Source organism: Xyrauchen texanus, chromosome 9, assembly GCF_025860055.1.
Source record: "Xyrauchen texanus isolate HMW12.3.18 chromosome 9, RBS_HiC_50CHRs, whole genome shotgun sequence".
NCBI lineage: Eukaryota > Metazoa > Chordata > Actinopteri > Cypriniformes > Catostomidae > Xyrauchen > Xyrauchen texanus.
This window is the reverse complement of record NC_068284.1, coordinates 27,322,946-27,343,021: the sequence shown is the minus strand read 5'-3', so window position 1 is coordinate 27,343,021 and position 20,076 is coordinate 27,322,946. Positions and strand designations below refer to the sequence as shown.

The 20,076-nt window shown below is 40.4% G+C and overlaps 1 protein-coding gene across 1 annotated transcript in view; it reads right to left on the bottom strand.

The window, feature by feature from the left end:
* The window catches only part of LOC127648995 (disks large-associated protein 1-like), a 192,664-nt gene extending 178,811 nt beyond the window's left edge, over nt 1–13,853 (bottom strand). Inside the window, exon 1 of the mRNA XM_052133869.1 lies at nt 13,730–13,853. The gene's annotated coding sequence lies outside the window, so the exon portion shown is untranslated. The remainder of the gene's footprint in view (nt 1–13,729) is intronic.
* Nucleotides 13,854–20,076: the final 6,223 nt, after the last annotated feature.

The following is a 20,076-nucleotide window of genomic DNA, read 5'->3' as shown; positions in this document are numbered from 1 at the left end:
AACGGTGAAGCGTCTTTTCAAGATGTCTTTCCGTTTGTGTGTGTTTCCTGGTTGCGGTCGTTCTCTCTCCTCGTCTGATGGCCACGATCGTTGCCTCTTGTGCCTGGGTGCTACCCACGCAGAGTCAGCGTTCGTGGATGGTTCATGCTCACTGCGAGAGCATGCCCATGGCTACGCTTGCGGTCGCTACCGCGACTCGTAAGAGCGCGGGCATCCCAGCCGTTCCCCGACTCTGTCCTTCTACCTACGGGTATGAGGCGGTGTCGGCTAGCGCTGTGGGCGATATGGGGACCTCAGTGGGAGCCTCTCCACCGGGTACAACCCCACGGACCACCCACTCCCCGCCACGTTCGTATGCTCCAACCGAGCGCTGGGGCGCGGTTGCTGGCTCGCTTCATAGCAGACCCGCGATCACGTTCGGAGCGCCTGACGACGATGAGATTTCGATCGCGGCATCGGAGAGCGGGTTTACAAAGTCCTCCCCTTCGGCCTGTCCCTGTCCCCTCGCGCCTTCACGAAGGTCGCAGAGGCAGCCCTTGCCCCACTGAGGGAAGCGGGTGTCCGCATCCTCAACTATCTCGACGACTGGCTAATCTTAGCTCACTCGCGAGACATGTTGTGTGCTCACAGGGACTTGGTGCTCAGGCACCTCAGCCCAAATCACAAGGCTCACATTTTTCCTCATTCTGATGGTTGATCGTATAGATGATTTTTGGTGCCAGACAAGTATGGAGTTTCCTTTGTGTCTTTATTATTCAATCAAACATACTTTGTTTGAGAGTAAAATTTATTATTTTGTAATTAAAAAAAAATAAAAGAGTGCAAAAAAGTCTTCTAAATGCTCAAAAATAAAGAAGTTGATAACAAAATTATTTGCAGTGCGTGTAATCTTTTGAAAACTTTTTTTTTTTTGTGCACTTCAAAAACTTTTCATCACAAACCCACACATTTTGCTCTCTTTTCTGCTGTCTTTTTGCCGCTGTAAATATTTTGCTTGCGAAGTTGAAAAGTTTTGCTTGCGAGTTGAAAAGTTTTGCTTGCTCGTAAAGCTGTACTTCAGTGGGCGGTCTCTAACAACCAGATGAAAGGCCTTTTTCTATTGGTCACCCTCGATTGAAGTGACCGGTTGGCCACGCCATTACAGTTTCCGCCGCTGCTGCTGCTGCCATCATCGTCGCACTGCGGTCAAGCCAGCCGTGGTTTGAAAATACAAGGTCAAGCCAGCCGCCAAAAAGAAGTGTGTGCGCCTATTACTATGAATACGGTAATTTCAGTAACAGCACAGAAAGAACGGCTTTCAGAGCACTTGAGTTGCCCAGATCGATCCGATCCGTCTGTCTATCTATCTTTTTTCTTTCTTTCTATGTCTTTTTATCTATCTATCTATCTATCTATCTATCTATCTATCTATCTATCTATCTATCTATCTATCTATCTATCTATCTATCTATCTATTTCTAAAGGCCAAATTTCTAATAAGTAGAAAAAACTAATGGTCAGTTCTTGTAGGGGACGTCCCATACCATACAGTATACTCACCTCATATCAAACCAGTTTACTGTAGCATTTTGGAGAAATGTCACATTATTTGACTTCTGAGGCCCATAAAGACCTCATTTCTAATAAGTAGAAAAAACTAATGGTCAGTTCTTATACGGGACGTCCCATACAGTATACTCACTTCATATCAAACCATTTTACTGTAGCATTTTGGAGAAATGTCACATTATTTGACTTCTGAGGCCCATAAAGACCTCATTTCTAATAAGTAGAAAAAACTAATGGTCAGTTCTTATACGGGACGTCCCATACAGTATACTCACTTCATATCAAACCATTTTACTGCAGCATTTTGGAGAAATGTCACATTATTCGACTTCAGAGGCCCATTAATACCTCATTTCTAAGTAGAAAAAAATAATGGTCAGTTCTTATACGGGACATCCCATACTGGGCTGGCTTGACCGTGTATTTTCAAACCACGGCTGGCTTGACCGCAGTGCTGATGGCAGCAGCAGCAGCGGCGGGAAACTGTAATGGGCGTGGCCAACCGGTCACTTCAATCGAGGGTGACCAATAGAAAAAGGCCTTTCATCTGGTTGTTAGAGACCGCCCACTGAGGTACAGCTTTACGCGCAAGCAAAACTTTTCAACTCGCAAGCAAAACTTTTCAACTCGCAAGCAAAATATTTACAGCGGCAAAAAAGACAGCAGAAAAGAGAGCAAAATGTGTGGGTTTGTGATGAAAAGTTTTTGAAGTGCACAAAAAAAAAAAAGTTTTCAAAAGATTACACGCACTGCAAATAATTTTGTTATCAACTTCTTTATTTTTGAGCATTTAGAAGACTTTTTTGCACTCTTTTATTTTTTTTTAATTACAAAATAATACATTTTACTCTCAAACAAAGTATGTTTGATTGAATAATAAAGACACAAAGGAAACTCCATAGACAAGCTGGTTTGAGTATTTCTGTAACTGCTGATCTCCTGGGATTTTCACACACAACAGTTCAAAACATGTTATGCACAAACCTTGCTCATCTCTTGAAAAATCTTGCGGTGCTCCTGTAGAATATAACTTAGTATATGCTTCTTAGAGATGTGAATGTTAAAAACAGTAACATTACATGCTTTCAGGGTTGTTAAAGCTTTTAAAAAATATAAAAAAGTCTGCTCAATGGATATATTTAAGACAATTTGCTGCATGTAAAAAAAAAATAAATAAATAATATATATATATATATATATATATATATATATATATATATATATATATATATATATATACATATAAAACATAACCAGGGTTGGAAGGGTTACGTTTTAAATGTATGCCACTACAGAATACACAATATAAAATGTAATTTGTAACATATTCCATCAGATTACTCAAGGCCAGTAACATTTTCTAAATACTTTGAATTCTATCGGGAAGACACGCAGGCTTGAGTGAAGTTTAAGATTCCATTTATTTGATAGATGTAAAATGGGAGGTGATGTCTCTCTCTTTGGCGTAGGCCCGTCCGGCAGTCCGAGGAATTTGTACCCGGAACCGTCATGTCCTGCCGGAGATAGGAGGCAGGGTCGAGGAGCCTACCCCACTGCGGGACAGGGCTCAACTTGTGGTGGTGGGGAGGTGGAGGTTGCAGTGTTAGCACACCGAAACAGCAATGTGATAGATTGTGAGCAGACTTATAAAGCAATGGCTTACATGCGATTGGCTAGGAGTTACCCAGCTAATGATGTGATGATGTGCACCTGCTGGTGTTCCCGCTAGAACTACGCTCCACTTCCATTTACTTTTTCAGGACTGGTAGATTTTTTTACTTGTTTTGAGTATGTTGTTTCTAAAACAAGATTAATCTAATTGATCTTGTTTTAAGGATTTTTTGATGTTTTTATAGGAAAAAATTTAAAAAATTATTATCAAGAATACCCCCCGTGACCCTGTACACAGGATAAGCGGTTGATGATGGATGGATGGATGGATTATCAAGAATACCATTTTTGCCCTAATAGCTAATGTCTTATTAGAAAAATACATTATTATCCATGTCTTGATAAAAAAATATGATCGTGCATTTAAAATGCCTAGAAATAGCATATTAACTTAGTGTAAAGCTGACAATTTACACAAGTTTTATTTCTATTTCTTCAGCTCCAAACTTAATTCAAACTTATTTCTATGTCTGCTCGTATGAATTTAACACATCATAAGAAATAGTTTCATCGCTGTTCAAATGCACATTGGATCGCATCATCTATATGTTTAAATGTTTTTCATCAGAAAGGACTAAATATTAAATGAAACAAATGACAATAAAATGCAAGTAATCTCTTCAGCAAATCAAAATACATTTTAAGTGTAACTGGATTCTAATTATCAATTATTTAATTGTAAATGTAGTGGAATACAGTTACTTATATTTTGTATTTTGAATACATATTCCCGTTACATGTAATCTGTTACTCCCCAACAGTGAATATAACTAACAGTGTGACAGTCTCCACGAACGGTAGAAAACAACAGGAAAATAGAGGAAAATATGAACAGACTCTGTGATGAGAATTTGTTCCCATTAAAATGTACTGTACAGATTATTTCACACATATAGATAAGGGTTCTTTAGTTTCCTAACCACTCCCCCTGTCCTCATTGGTCTCTGTTTACATCATATTATTTAGGTCTAAACCGTGGGCCCATTGCGTCATCAACGTGAGTTCAAGCAGCAGCTGTTTACCACTGTAACTAGGAAACAATTCAAGAAGACATCAGTTTGCTGTGTTATTAATTTATCCATCTATTTGGATTGACCACCAAAACTTCACATGCAAGGAACGACACTTATGTTTGTCAGCCACGGAAAAATTGATGTAAGGAATGTGAGCTTTTGTCTGCTGCGAGCCCACAGATATGTTTTAATAGATATGAAGAATGTGAGCTGTTTTCTGAAGGGGATTTATTTGGAGAAAACAAGGTATGAGAAATGCATAATACAATAATTGCGATTCGGGAGCATGCAAAGACATGAATCACAAGCAGTTCATTTCCGCATTTTGGTACGACTGTGATCATATCAGAAGTGAACCATACCAGAGTTCACGTGAACCGCACCAGACCAGTGGGTGCACACCCAATTTCGGAAACAGCGTTCACATCATTAAAACGAATCAAACCTTGATGTCTTTCGAACCTGGGTGCGCACCAAAAGTGCTAGTGTAAAAGCACCCTAAGAAAGCAAGTGGAAAATACTGTTCTGCTCTTGGACATCTTAACTTTGGTAAGTATCATGATTATTACATCCTCAGAAAACATGGCTTTGATTCCTTGCAACAAAAAAAAAAGAAAAGACTAACAAATAGCCGATGTGCCCTTACACCCAGATGTTGCATGTAATCAGTCAATCTAGGCTGATTGATTTCAGGTTTTGTGTTTAATATGCATCAGACAGTCGATGAACAGATTTATGGGCAGTCTGTGATTGTACTGTCAGAGGCTAAGACTACATCTAGTCCTACATTAGGTAGATGACTATTTAAGATTTTTTACCATACAGAGATAACTACTTTCTCCTGCATTAAAAGTAAAACCACTAAGTTTCAAGATTAGTGATGTCAGTTGATGTGTGCTGCTGACAGGAAGAACTCTGCAGGGGGTGATGCTAATTTCAAGCAGTGCAGCTTGTTCTGCAAAGTAACAAATCCATTAAACAGGGGGACTTCAATCCAGTCCATAGAGTAGACAATTCTCTTATATTTGTTTGGCAGTATTCTGAAGCACCGTAGAAATAAGCTTATATGGTTGATGCCAACCTGTCCTTGTCCTTGAGTTCTGTCATGATGTTGGCAAGCCAATTGTCAGTCTAATATGCTGTGACAGAGGGTCCCTGGAAGAGGTAGGGTACCAGTCGCACAAATGGCAACTCAGTTGTGGCAGACTGAACAGCAGGCTGTGTTAGATAATTTCATATACCAGTCTTATTGTGGGGAAACTTCCAACTAAATTGAAAAAGTACAACCCAGTCATATCACAAACACACTCTCTCCAAATATGCAAAACTAACCTACATATTTTGAAAATCGACTAGTCAGTGTGTTGCCTGAACATCTTTTGACAAATTGGTCTTGAATTCATATCATTCCAAACCTTTATGACATTCTTCTATCAAACATAAAAGGAGATGTTACATTTTTAAATATACCTTTAAGAAAGCCCTATTTAATAAGGCTAGTTTCAAGTTCAACTCTAAACGATCGGATGAATTTCTAAAGGGGTGTTTACACAAGACCCGTTTTTGCAAAAAAAAAAAACAGCTGGAGCACAGCTTACTGTTAGCATGCTAATTAAAATGCCAATGCTAATAATATAAAAACAAGATAAATAATATAGATACAGTTTAAGTCAAAAGTTTACATACACCTTAGCCAAATACTTTAAACTCTGTATTTCACAATTCCTGACATTTAATCATAGAAAACATTCCCTGTTGTAGGTCAGTTAGGATCACTATTTTATTTTAAGAATGTTAAATCCTAGAGATAATTATTTATTTCTATCATCACATTCCCAGTGGGTCACAAGTTTACATAAACTTTGTTAGTATTTGGTAGCATTGCCTTTATATTGTTAAACTTGGGTCAAACATTTTGGGTAGCCTTCCACAAGCTTCTCACAATCTTTTGCTGGAATTGTTGGCCCTTCACACAGAACTGGTGTAACTGAGTCAGGTTTGTAGGCCTCTTTGATCACACACACTTTTTAAGATCTGCCCACAAAATCAGATTGAGGTCAGGGCTTTGTGATGGCCACTCCAATACCTTGACTTTGTTGTCCTTAAGCCATTTTGCCACAACTTTGGAGGTATTCTTGGGGTGATTGTCCATTTGGAGGACCCATTTGCGACCAAGCTTTAACTTTCTGGCTGATGTCTTGAGATGTTGCTTTAATATATCCAAATGATGATCATAATTTATTTTGTGAAGTGCGCCAGTCCCTCCAGCAGCAAAGCACCCCTACAACATGATGCTGCACCCCCATGCTTCACAGTTGGGATTGTGTTCTTCGGCTTGCAAGCCTCATCCTTTTCCTCCAAACATAATGATGGTCATTATGGCCAAACAGTTAAATTTTAGTTTCAACAGACCAGAGGAAATTTCTCCAAAAATTAAGATCTTTGTCCCCATATGCACTTGAAAACTGTAAACACTGAACTACATCCACAGTTACACCTCCAATTCAGTACACTTCCTATAAAAAGCCAATTGGCTAATTGCCTAAAGGCTTGACCTTATTTTCTGGAATTTTCCAAGCTGCTAAAAGGCACAGTTAACAGTATGTAAACTTCTGACCAACTGGAATTGTGATATAGTTGAGTAGTTATCTGAGTTACCGTGGCATTTCGTTCAGCTTGAAACAGTCTGGCCATTCTCTGTTGACTCTCTCATCAACAAGGAGTTTCTGTGTGCAGCACTGAAGCTCTTGACCCCTATCTGCATGATTTGATGTATAGCACTCCAGCCACATGATTGGCTGATTCATAATCACATAAATAAGTAGGTGTACAGGTGTTCCTAAGTGAGTGTATAGATACTGTATTTAAGAAATATCTACACGAGCTAGTTGCCTACTTTAAACTTTGCACCTATGCACAATGGCAAAATATGAGTGAGAGACTGATGTTCTATGAAACATGGCATGATTTGGGGCATCGGTTTCTTTTTATGACCCCTTTTAAGTCATCGCTCATTGACAAGTATATTTTCAGCCTAAGGGGATTGTGAAAAACAGCTGCTAAGCTATCACACAGAGTACAAGTTAGCACCTTTCCATTAATTTCTCTTACTCCATCTAATGCTTCAAAAGTCTTAAATGTAGTCCAGGAAATGATGTGCCACTAGCACATTGTTTTGTCTCCTGCAATAGTACTACTGACCTACATGTGATCTACTAGTGAATTGGAGGCCCAAAGGAGGTAGATTACTCAGGCGTTAGGCCTGTGGCAGGTATATGTGTGTCTGTGTGTGTGTGTGTGTGTGTGTGTGTGTGTGTGTGTGTGTGTGTGTGTGTGTGTGTGTGTGTGTGTGTGTGTGTGTGTGTGTGTCTGTGTGTGTTTGTGTGTGTATGTGTGTGTGAGCGTGTATTTATCACTTTGTGGGGACCAAATGTCCCCATAAGGATAGTAAAACCCGAAATTTTTGACATTGTGGGGACATTTTGTCGGTCCCCATGAGGAAAACAGCTTATAAATCATACTAAATTATGTTTTTTGAAAATGTAAAAATGCAGAAAGTTTTCTGTGAGGGTTAGGTTTAGGGGTAGGGTTAGGTTTAGGGGATAGAATATAAAGTTTGTACAGTATAAAAACCATTATGTCTATGGAAAGTCCCCATAAAACATGGAAACCAAACAAGTGTGTGTGTGTGTGTGTGTGTGTGTGTGTGTGTGTGTGTGTGTGTGTGTGTGTGTGTTTGTGTTCCAACAATACTGTGCTGAGAAAATGAGAGGGGGTTGATCTGTTAGACTGAGAGAACTAGCAGAGGAGTTGGTGAAGCTCAAATGGGAATCCTCGGTGCTGCAAATTGTGCCATTTGCCAAGTGCTCATTATTTCATCAACACCAGCATCAATTTCAACAATGTGTTTTTCTGAAACAGTGGTTGTACTGATATATAAAACAGACTGCCACCTCTCGAAATATATCAAATACATATTTTCCAATTAATACAAAATAAATGCACTTGGGACAATTCATTAGCTTTTGTTTCATTGCAGTGGTAGAAAACAGAGGCAGAGCTTTCCATTTCGGTAAGTGGGTGCAAATGAGGAAGCCTTGGTTAGGTGCAAGCACCAAAACTTGGATAAAGCCTATATCAAATAGCTGAAAGGGGAAATTATGTTTTATAATAAAAAAAAAATACAAAAAAATCACATTAAAGAGTTAGTGCACGCAAATTTATGTTGTGTCACACTTGTGTCATTCCAAACCAGTATGACATTCCTTCTTCCATGAAATGCAAGAGGAGCCATTTTGAGGAATTCTGACGCTGTTCTATTTTCCATACAATGAAAGTGAATGGGGACTAAGGCTGTCAGTTCCTAACATTCTGCCTAACATCTCCTTTTGTGTTCCACAGAAGAAGGTAAGTAATTTAGATTTAAAAAAATATGGTGGGTAAATGATTACAGAGAAACCTGCTTAAACAAGTCTACTTAGTTGGCTGTGGGTGTGTGGAACTCATTGAGGTTTTTCTACCGCTATAGGTAGAAAAGGTCATATATATACGAGCATATTTACATATCACTATATAGTAATGACAAGTGGAACATTGAGTTTTGGTGATTCACATCCTTATTTTAGTGACGTAACAGCAGTGCTATATATGGCACAACATTTTCAGTTAATTATTCTGCCTCCTATGCAGCATCAATACCACCTGTTTGAGAGTGCAGAGGGTCGCAAGTCTCAGATAATCACACAACTATTCTCATTAAGATGCAAACTCCCATAGTCTTGCAGCTAATTCTGCAACCTATACTTACTGTACACTCTTCCTCCACAACATCTAGTGTTATTAGCATTATTTAGATGCCTTAATGGAAGACTCAAATGGTCTTTCGTTGTATCATAAGGGCAGTCATTTTGAGAAGCTTAAATATGTCCAGAAACTGATATTAATAAAATCATAAATCCACCCAAAAAGTAGCTCTTAATTCGTATTTATTAACAAGGGATGAAAAAAGGTTTCTTACTCATACAAAAAGACTTTCATAAAGTGAGAGCCGCTAAGTGATGGATATGTATCTAAAAGCTTAAGTGAACTGGCCAAAGCATTACAAGATTAAAACATTAACAATTTATAACAATCGGATATCATGGGGCATTTAGAATACCAGTGCATATCAAGTTGTGAAAATAGAGATGTGGGATTTCTAATCCATCTGAGATAACTGACTACAAATGTGTGTCAGCGCAGCTGAGTTGTGTCAAATGATCTGATAAAATCAAGAGTCCAGTTCTGTTAGAATAATCGTCTCCTCACACACTGGCCTTGTCCTCCTCTATTTTGCCAATCATTCTGTGGCACCGTGTCTGACTAAACCATGTGGAATGGATTTTGGTGTGACCACTTAGTGGCTAATGAAAATGAAGATGGACTTACAACAGTAAGGCAAGTCATGGTAGGAGATTCAAGGTGCCTTTTCAGCATATTATTTTAAAGATATTAATGCCTTTAATTGAGCTTTATGGAAAACTTCCTAATTAGGTTAAGTCCTTCATATTACCAAACAAAGACATCATCAAAACATGCCCACTAATGCTAGAATGTGCAGATGCACAGCTCAGTATGTGCATGTCAGGGTCGGTAGAACAGAGGGTGAGGACTTGTAGAAACTAAGAAGAATGGGCTTTTATTTAATACTCAAAACATAAACAAAACAAACAAAAAGTACTCTGGAGGGGAAAACTCAAAGTCCAGGTAAGAACATTGCAGAACAGACTGGGTTCGATGCTCCGTGCTGAAACAGACAAAAAGGCCAAGACAGGAACTGACATGTGAGAATCGAACAGTGATAAACCACAACGAAATGGCAAAACACAGGGGGTTCGCTGTCCTTTTCTGCATATCGCGGCACCGTTTTGTTGTCCGTTATGCATAACGTGCATGGCCCATTCAGCACAGTTCGCGGCCGACCCACCGGCCCGTTCGGTTCTCCCTATGGCCAGTCCGTCCCTGATCGGCCTCAAAGTGAGTCGGCCCACCGGGAAAATGCCTGGTATTCCAGATTACCAGTCAAGCCCTTTGCGCACACACAGATAAGACATTGAGCACAAGTGTCCGGATCCCGACTCAGAAACAAGACCGAACCAGACCAAAGAGTCAAGCTCCAGACACCATGCTCTTAACATGAAACACAGACTTAACAGAAGAGCACATGGCAAGGAAAACAACTAAATCTGTGCGCTCACACAGAGACATAGAACATACGTGTTAGGATCCTGTCACCACAATAAACTTGACTGACAAAGGTGAAAAAATCCTGACAGTGTGTGACCCATGTAGAAATCAATGGACAATCAAAGAAAACTTACAGTGCTGTATGTATATTCTGCCAAATTTGTGCCACTCACAAAGTAACTACAAAACTGAAAGAGAAAATGCATGTAGAACCTCAATTTATGTATGTATTTATGTCAAATATGTGTGTATATCTCGGCACATTACAACTAAAAGCAAAGCCAGACACTGTTTCTAGCTTTATAGACGAGCTGTTGAAAAATAAATTCCCATTGTTCCAGGGCACATGACAAAGTGGACTGACTCAGATCAAATAAATCTCATATGCACCCATCACCGCAGATTGTCTCTCTCTTTTCTCTCTATCTCTTCCTCTATATCTCTCAAAATAGGGTTTTTCGGCTTCGCCTATAGCATGAAATCAAACAACTAAATTAAATTTACTTCAAAGACACTAAGTAAATGACAAGAGCATACACTTATTTTTTATATTTTTTTTACAGTTCCTTGAGCAACCAATATACATTCCGAAGACATTCCCAATAAAAAAAATACTTTCTTCCTTGCAGATGAATCTACCCGATTTAAAGAGTCGATCCAATTCTGCTGATCAATAGCAGAATCACATGATGGAATAGAGACATTTAAACTGATGCGCAGCATACTAAAATATTTTAGTAAAGTCATGCTTAGTTGAAATGCACATTTAAAAACAACAAAAGTCGACCCAAAGTGCTGTACAGCTAAATTAGTGTGACCATATTCTGGTTTTCCAAAAAGAGGATTCAAAACAGTGTTACTATTAATGCATACTTTAATTCAGTGAAAAAGACTGTCTATTAGCATAACATAAATTTATGTTATGCATAACATAAATTTATGTTATGCTATATATAGTATATATATATATATATATATATATATATAAGAGTATGCAAGAGTCATTAATTATAGAAACAGCAATGTCCTCCGCCATTTTAAACAGCATGTTTCTAAAGTGGAAACTCCGATAAAAGGTAAGCACTTGAGTTCTGTAATTTACATTTATGCATTTGGCAGACACTTTTATCCAAAGCGACTTACAGTGCACTTATTACAGAGACAATCCCCCCGGAGCAACCTGGAGTTAAGAGCCTTGCTCAAGGGCCCAACAGTGGCATCTTGGTGGTGCTGGGGCTTGAACCCCTGACCTTCTGGTCAGTAACCCTGAGCCTCAACCACTGAGCCACCACTGCCCACCACTGTAATAAATCAGTCTGTTGTGTCTCTCAGCATGAGCCTTAATCCTGAAGTTGTCTGTTTAAAGCCGTTTAAAGCTATTTCTTGGCTTTTGGAAATGTATTAGTAATACAGCGATCACCAAGCCCAGTTCTATGTAAACAATGACTAATGGATTCACTTTACATCACCGACTGGCTCATATTACACACAAAAATTATCTTTTGCCACCACCTGTTGGCTAACATATGTAATTTCAAAAATAAAGCCAGTAACTCCTAACAGAAACATTTTATTTAAGAACAGCATGAACACGAAGTGATACACACACACACACACACACACACACACACACACACACACACACACACACACACAGTGTTGATACACAAAGCTGAGTCTATTGTTCTACCCGCTCTGTATGAGACTCGAACCAACGTCGCCGGCATGGGAGGCGGGTGCTCTAACAAGGATGCTAAAGGATACAGCCTCTAGTATTAGTCGCTAGTGCACCTCTTGAGATCAGGAGAGTGAGGTTTACACACTGCACAGCTATCTACCAGCTGGCTCCTACATGTATATACATATATATATATATATATATATATATATATATATATATATATATATATATATATATATATATAAATAAGATACTTTTGAATGTCCATGTTCTAAAATAAAATATTTGATGCCATGAGTGTACCTTCATTTACTATTATTTTGTATGGCCATGGAAAATGAATCAATTTGATAACAATTTTACCTGGTCGCAGAACCAGATGAACTTTCATTGACCCTTTATGTTTCTCGGAGCTAATGTGTGCTTCTAAATCACTTGCACCTTGCAACTGACACAAAAGTGCCAGATTGTCATACATTCTGCTTCCCACGGATCTCGACCTGGATGAAAGCATGGGAATTTTTTGTGCATTTTCACTTTCGTTTGGGCAATGTTTCCACTCAGCTGTCATTTGCTGCTACTGTCAAGCAACCGTTTGATTTCGAACACAATACCGCTTCGTGCGTTCGCGGAGAGATTGACAAGCAGGAATGTGGCCAATAGTTGCTGCAAGGCGCTTATAATCGACCAATTGGTGTGCGAGAAGGCGGGATTTACAAAGACGGGCTAAAGCAATGCAAATATGCTCGCACACACAATGAAATATTAGACCAGATCATAATGCAACTAAAGCTGAATCCCGGACTTTTTCGCAAATTTAGAAGTACTGGCCGGAAGCATAAGGTTCGAAAAAGAGGACGTGTCCGGGAAAAAGAGGACGTATGGTCACGCTAGCTAAATATGCAGGCGTAATTTTTAAAATGAGTGAATGAATGCATAAAAAAATAAATAATAATAAACAAACAATCAAATAAACCAGTGAGTAGAAGAAGTATTACTCTTATGAAATAACCAATATAGGTAAACTTTTGGCATCTTGAGTTTAGGACAGATACCATAATAATTATCATCTTTCTGTCATATTAAAAGATGTCCATGGTTTCATCGCACACAGTTCTTTTTTGTGTAAATCCGTCTTCACTTGCCTCAATCTTGAGAACAAACTGTATCCACCAAATCAACACATACAATAACCCATGGTGTTTTTATCTCCCTTAATTCTTCAAATGTCTGATTCGATTAAACTAATTTGTTTTACAGTAATGTGTAGTAGCTCTTAATTGGATACATATCGCTTAGGCTGGCACCGGTCTTTGTTGCACTCATTTGTCGTTTCACTAGCACGCCAGCGCAGCAGATACGAAACCGAATAAGACGCTTGAGAGATGCAGTGTACAGCTATTTGAACAGTCCATGTTAAAAACAAACCGGACAGAAACTGCAGTTTCTGAAGGCAGCATTTCAGAGGCATGGTAAACTAAAGGTGCGGGATACCCACGATGTCTTCAGTCTAAGCAATTAATGTAATTTGTAACCCGAAAACAATTAAAAATTTTACTCCAAAAGAAGGTCCGAATAATTAAATACTTACCTTAAGCTCTGTATCAGTCACAATGCATAAACACAGCGTGGAGAAGTAAATCCTTAAACGTTATTCTTTAAAGAAAGCACTGTACAGATGGTGGGTCGCTTGATATGATGCTGTAGTCTGTCCGCTCCGCACCTGTCAGCGAGCTCCGTTACTGCAGCGGAGGAACGTGTAGTATCAGTGATGCCGGGACACAATGAAAATGCGTCATGGAGTTTGGCTAGTGGACGCCATTGACTAGATTTTGAACACGGTTCATTATTTAATTATCACAGAATATTAAAAGAAAAAAACCCTTAAATCTACCTGTTTAAGAATGAATTAATGAGACATTATTGATTAGTTATTTTCTAATAAAAATAAAAATGAAGATGACACTATTAGCTAAAGCTGCCTATCATTTATGAGTTTTCTGATTCTACACCTTGCATTAAATACCAGACATCATATTTTTTTCTGTTTGTCATATTTAGGAAATCAGTGCTTGGGTTTAAAGACCAGCTGTGAATTGATTTCATGAAAATTTAAAAGAGATAGTTCACCCAAAAATGAAAAATCTCTCATCATTTAATCACCCTCATGCCATCCCAGATGTGTATGATTTTTTTCCTTCTGCTGAATACAAACAAAGATTTTTAGAAGAATATCTCAACTCTGTTGGTCCATACAATGCAAGTGAATGGTGGCCAGAACTTTGAAGTTCCACAAAAGCATTGTAAAGGCTTCATAAAAGTAATCCATATGACTCCAGTGGTTAAATCCAAATCTTCAGAAGTGATATGATAGGTGCTTTTGTTTATGTCGATAAGCAATCTTTGTGCATATCGGCACCTACTGGGCAGAGAGGACAATAAAGACTTAATATATGCGCTGTGTCCAAATATCCATACTTCTCTACAGTGTAGTATGTCAAAATCAGTATGCAAGTTGAGTAGTAAGTAAGAATACACAGTATTCTTGAAGCGGTACGCGAGAAATACACGGATTATGTGAGATTATGAAGTGCGGATCGACTGGACACTTTACGATCCCATAATCCCTCGGGAGTTGATTCAACATCACGTTAAAAACACTGGATTTAAAGAGACAGCGGTGAATTGCGAGTCGGACAGCTCATCTCAACTGTAAGTACTATATATAACAAGATAATTGTTCCTATTGCTTAAATTGTGCTTGTTTAACAAAACCAGAGCAGACATGTTTCATGGTTGTTGTTATTACATCCACTGACGTGCGGTCTGGGTAGGCAAACTAGGCACTGCCTACCCTGCCAAAATTCAAAAATAAAATGTTTATTAAATAATAAACTTGTATTTATATTTTTACTTTTTATTCTTGTGATTTATATATGCAATATGTGTGTTATTCCAATTGTTTAGACGTTATGATGACAAATGTAGCAGTTACGCATAATCAACTAAAAACAAATGGTAGAATAAGCAGTGCTTTTACGATCCATTCATTGCAGACGACAAGCGGAAAACCCATGTTGCGCATGCGCACTTCGATCCTGTATTCTTTAACATGTACGGCAAAAAGCACAAATCTGCTGTGCCTTTTGACGTAAATATGTTATGCCCGTAATCATCTCCGTTACGTATCAGACATGGACCAATTAAAATCGAGATATTCCTGGACATTTGCGTAGCTAACGTCATTACACCACAGCTAGCCATATTCAAAATCAAAATGACAGCACCGGCCATAATCACGGAATTAAGAAATTTTTCCAAGCTCGATTTTAATTCCAAATATGAGTTAATTGCAAGAGGGAGGTCTACGCCAGCCTTAGATGGACTAGTACAGCAAAAGGGCCCAAAAATTATCCGATCAACTGATTGGTATGTAAGAAAAGATTGGCTATGTGGCTGTGCGCTTGTGTGTGTGTGTGTGAGAGAGAGAGAGAGAGAGAGAATACACGATATACATCCTGATTTGTAAATTTCTTGATATGCCGCGCTTGTGTGTGTGTGTGTGTGTGTGTGTGTGAGAGAGAGAGAGAGAGAGAGAGTGTACACTATATACATCCTGATTTGTACATTTCTTGATATGCCGCGCTTGTGCGTAACGTTCACTGTTATTACGTATTATTAGCTTAAACAATAAATCAGGTAATCTGGCTTTCATAACTCAGTGCCTAGCCTCTTTAAGACACCACCGCACGTCACTGATTACATCATATATTCGGGTCACAAGACGATGCCAACATCCCTGGGTGAAGAGTGTCCAAAAACTATGTACTGTTTTGCCAGAAGAAAAGTTATCCTTCATCAAATACAGTTCATACTTTGACAGTACAAGGTTTCGAACGCAGCTATGAATTTAACCACAGGAGTCATTATGTGCTTTTTGGACCTTTTAAGTTCTGGCCACCATTCACTTGCATTGTATGGACCTACAAAGATGAAAAATTCTTCTAAGAATCTTTATGTTCAACAGAAGAAAAAAGTCATATATATCTGGGATGGCATGAGGGTGAGTAAATGAGAGAATTTTAATTGTTGGGTGAACTATCCCTTTAAAAATGCAAAAAATCCCAAAGATACTGGCCTAAACAATGACATTTGAATCTGTGCACAATGTAATCCATACCGGGTTTTAGATTTTTGCCAACCATCACTAAACATCTTTGCATTATGTAGCCTAGTAAAAGCTCCCAACTTTTAATAAATAAATAAATAATACAAATAATAAAAACATGATGATTTTTTCATTCAGACTTGTCATCTTTGAAAAAGATATATACATGGGTGGCCAAATGTTTGGAATAATGTACAGATTTTGCTCTTATGGAAATAAATTGGTACTTTTAATCACCAAAGTGGTATTCTACTGATCACAATGTATAGTGAGGAAAATAATAATGTAAAAAAAATTACTATTACAATTTGAAAAAATAATTCCCTTTACAAAAGGCTTCACTACGATGTTGCGCTGCTAAGCGCTACGGGGAACAGCCTCCGCTGTGAGCCGAGCTGAAATACTGTGTGAAACACGTCAATGAACATTGACCGGAATTTATAGCCTCGGCTGATGTAATCATTAGATGCACCTGAGGCCAGGCTATAAATGGATACGTCACCAGGTGTCGTCAGAAACTCTTTTTTCAGAGCGATTCTGTTTCTGTGTGTTTCACACACCCTGTCAAAACTTTCTTTCCTCTGTTAGGAGTTAGAATCAGTTAGACAGTGTGCAGTGAACTTTGTTCTTTGTTCTCTTTTCTCTTCTGTTTAGAAAATATTATATATATATATTTCTAAAAAAGAGAGAATGACTGAAAGCCATAAGCGGTGCGTGTTCCCTCTTCTCGCTCTATAGCTGAAGACGACACACATCAGTTTTTGCTGTTTGTTTGGGAGCAAGCTGCTCTGGCGTTGCAGCAGGGCGGGTGCGAGCACTGCGATTTGCTTTAACAGGCAGAGTGCGTCGTGCTCGCCTCGCTTGCTTCCGGAGTCAGCACTCTCGAAAAGAAGATCGTTCGTGGGGCTGCGTGCATGGTTTTGGCTGAGGAGCAAGAGACGGGTTGATCCCTTTCTCTCACTCTCTCCCCAAACCCAGCTGTTTCTTCACTTGATCTCGACGCTTCTCGGATCATGAGGTGGATCGCTATTCTCTTCCCGCCTCCGAGCTTTCCGTCCGCGATAAAAAATCTACGGAGGAATTGCTCGATGTTGTTACTCGTGTGGTTGCCAGATTGGTCTGGCCACGTGAAAAGAGACCCCCAAACGCTCCAAATTAGGGGATAGATTTTATCTTCCAGTCTAAGAAAGGGAACGCCTCATGGGTTCCTTCCCTTCTTTGATAAACCTCCATTAAGAGCTTTTTCAGCTCATGGAGAACCCCTAAAAAAAAATATATATATATATATATATATTTTCTTCCCGTGTTCACATACCCTCGGCGTCATTATATTCGACTGTCGTGGGTGCTGAGGCACGGCGGTATTCAGTGATGCCGCTGGTCGAAGAGACGCTATGCGGGCTATCTCTCGCCGGGCTCGGCATCGTCACTTAGAAGCCCTCTCTCCCCTCAAAGCCTTGTAGGACAACCTCCACTTTAGTGGGAAGGGCTTATCAAGCAGCAGGTCAGGCTGGTGCTGCTCTGCACACTATGCTGCTCTGCACACTATGCTGTTCCTCCCAGTTGGGTGTTTTCGCTGTTCCTGCATTTTATTCAGGACTCGAAACACTCGACAACCCCTCAACAGGAAGTGTTAAAATATAATACCCATCTCAGAGATCCTGGCTGCGTGGGAACTTCTGCCGGATATATTATTTTCTGTGGGTCTTATAAGAGCGTCAGGATTTAATTCACTCGCCGGCTTTTCCGTGTTTCAACGGCATGTTCTCACTACCGTGAACCGGATTTCTTTTTATGTAAAAATATATAACTCAATCTCCTGGTTAAAGGGGCCATGGTATGTGTTCCCCTTCCAGAGACAGAGTTAGGTTATTACACTAAATACTTCCTGTTTCCCATGGAGGGTGAGGGGTGGCGTCTGGCTTAGATCTTAAAGCTTGAACTACCCGTGGGTGTTCAAGTCCAAGATGATGCCTGTCAAGACGGTCGTGTCTCAAGCCCTACAACTCGTTTGGCTGGTCACCATCGATCTTATGACGCACTTCTATACTTCATTTAGAAGTTCTGCCACAACATGGAAAGTTCCTGAGGTTCACTTCCGGGGGCAAAGTCTTCCAGGGTCAGGTTCTTTCTCTCAGCCTAGCCCTTTTTACCCGCACATTCACAATGCATGATGTAGCGCTGACTCCTTGCGACTCCGGGGCATCTGCATTTTGAATTATGTAGACGACTGGCTGATCCTAGCGCAGTTCCAGGAACTGGCAGTTCAGCACAGGGACATCGTCTCAGCTCATCTGTTTCTCTGGGGTTGAGGCTCAACGCCAAGAAAAGCGTCCTCTCTCCCACTCAGAACACTGTCTATCGGGGCATCGTATGGAGTTCAATCTCAATGCGGGCACAATTGTCTCCCGCTAGTATTGAGTCCATTTAGATCACCCTGAGCAAAGTCAGGCTAGGTGAAGGTTGCACTGTTATCAGTATCAATGATTTCCAGGTCTCAGGGCGAAGGCGTCCACAGTGATCCCTCTGGACCTTCTGCTCATGTGACCGTTCTTGTTGTGGCCAAAAGCCAGGGGATTTCTTCCAAGGGCCAAAACCCCTATGCTAAATAGGGTTACGTGCCTCAGGCTTCGTTCCCTTTCTATGTGGTTCAGACCCCGGTTCTCTGCCTTGGGTCCCACTCTAGGTGCGTCTTGTTGTCGCAGGCTGCTAACGACAGACGCCTCCCTGATGGGCGGGGTAGCGGCCTTAAGTGGTCGTCCAGCTTAAGGGGATAGGAGGGTCGTCAGCTCGGTCGCCAGCAAGGGTTTTTGCCTCTTACTGATAGCACCGCGCTGGCCGAACAGGGCTTGGTTCTCGGAGCTAATCTCTTCCCTCGACGGCTCGCCTTTGGCGGTGCCGAACAGGAAGGATCTTCTGTCTCAGGCACAGGGCAATATTTCATCCCTGCCCCAAGTTGTGGAATCTTTCATGTTTGGCCCCTAAGGCTACCAACTGAGGGACACAGGGCTCTCTCCTGAGGTTATCGAGACCTTTTTAAATGCCGGGCTTTTTCCACTTGGAATAAGTTTGGGTGAGATCTTAGGGCAGAATAGGACCTCTTCGCCTCTATGAATAGCGCAATGTCTCCTCTACTTCTCCCTGAAATCACCCAGCCCCCTTGGGTCTGGACGTTAAAACACATACATGACCCAGAATGCGTCTGTATGTGTTTCTTTCCCCAGTTTCTCTGCTCCCGGGAGTCTTGGCAATGTTCACCAGCAAGGGTCTTGCCTCCTATTAATGGCGCTGCGCTGGCTAAACAGGATATGGTTCTCGGAGTTAATATCTCTCCTCGACGGCTCACCTTGGGCGATTCCGAACAGGTAGGACCTTCTTTCTCAGGCTCAGGGGGCATATTCATCCCCGGCCCGAATTGTGAAACCTTTCATGCTTGGCCCCTGTAGGGTACCAACTGAGGTTCACAGGGCTTTCTCCTGAAGTTATCGAGACCATTGCAAGCGCTAGGGCTCCCTCCCTTGGAACTGATCTGGGTAGATTTTACAGGACAGAAGAGGACCTCTTCGCCTCTGTTGATAGCGCAATGTCTCCTCTACTTCTCCCTGAGTCACCCAGTCCCCCCCCCCTCGGGGGTGCTGATCGTGGTGGCGCATACCTGGCACAAATGCGCCTGCATGCGTTTCCTTCTAATAAGTTCAAATTACAGAACCAGCTAACTGCCAGTTTGCTTCAGTTCTGGATTTTCTGTGGAAAGAACTGTCAGCGGGCAC